The sequence below is a fragment of the Egretta garzetta genome, unplaced genomic scaffold, assembly GCF_000687185.1.
Source record: "Egretta garzetta isolate BGI_Z169 unplaced genomic scaffold, ASM68718v1 scaffold45, whole genome shotgun sequence".
Taxonomy (NCBI): domain Eukaryota; kingdom Metazoa; phylum Chordata; class Aves; order Pelecaniformes; family Ardeidae; genus Egretta; species Egretta garzetta.
This window is the reverse complement of record NW_009260028.1, coordinates 7,215,513-7,215,929: the sequence shown is the minus strand read 5'-3', so window position 1 is coordinate 7,215,929 and position 417 is coordinate 7,215,513. Positions and strand designations below refer to the sequence as shown.

At 40.3% G+C, this 417-nt stretch overlaps 1 protein-coding gene across 1 annotated transcript in view; it reads left to right on the top strand.

Moving 5' to 3' along the window:
- Positions 1-417, top strand: part of URB1 (URB1 ribosome biogenesis homolog) — a 65,775-nt gene that overhangs the window by 60,731 nt on the left and 4,627 nt on the right.

Here is a 417-nt window from a genome sequence, read left to right as displayed (position 1 = left end):
CCCCCGCCCCCTTTTAAATCAATTTGCGTGTAATCCTCTGTCCAGTTTGAAATTTATTAAGGCCAGAAGAATTTCTTGATCACTGGTAGCAAATCTTGATGAGATTTCTTTGACAGGAAGATTTAGCTGTTTAAATACATTGGAATAAAATAACAATTGATGCACAGTAGCTGTCAAGTTCTGCGTCCTTAATTATTGGCCATTTTTAAGCTGCTATGTTTTACCTTTTTCCTGCTGGATTAGAGCCTGCAGTTAGCATTGCTGTTTGCTGCAAGGATCTTTCATGCTCTCTGAAGCTTTAGGTTCTTTCTGTGTCTGTACCATGCCTGCAAACTGTACAAGGAGAAGCTGTGCAAAGTTCTACACAACAGAGTAGATCTAGAGCACTTAACCTGTCTAAACACAGCAGCTGCAGCA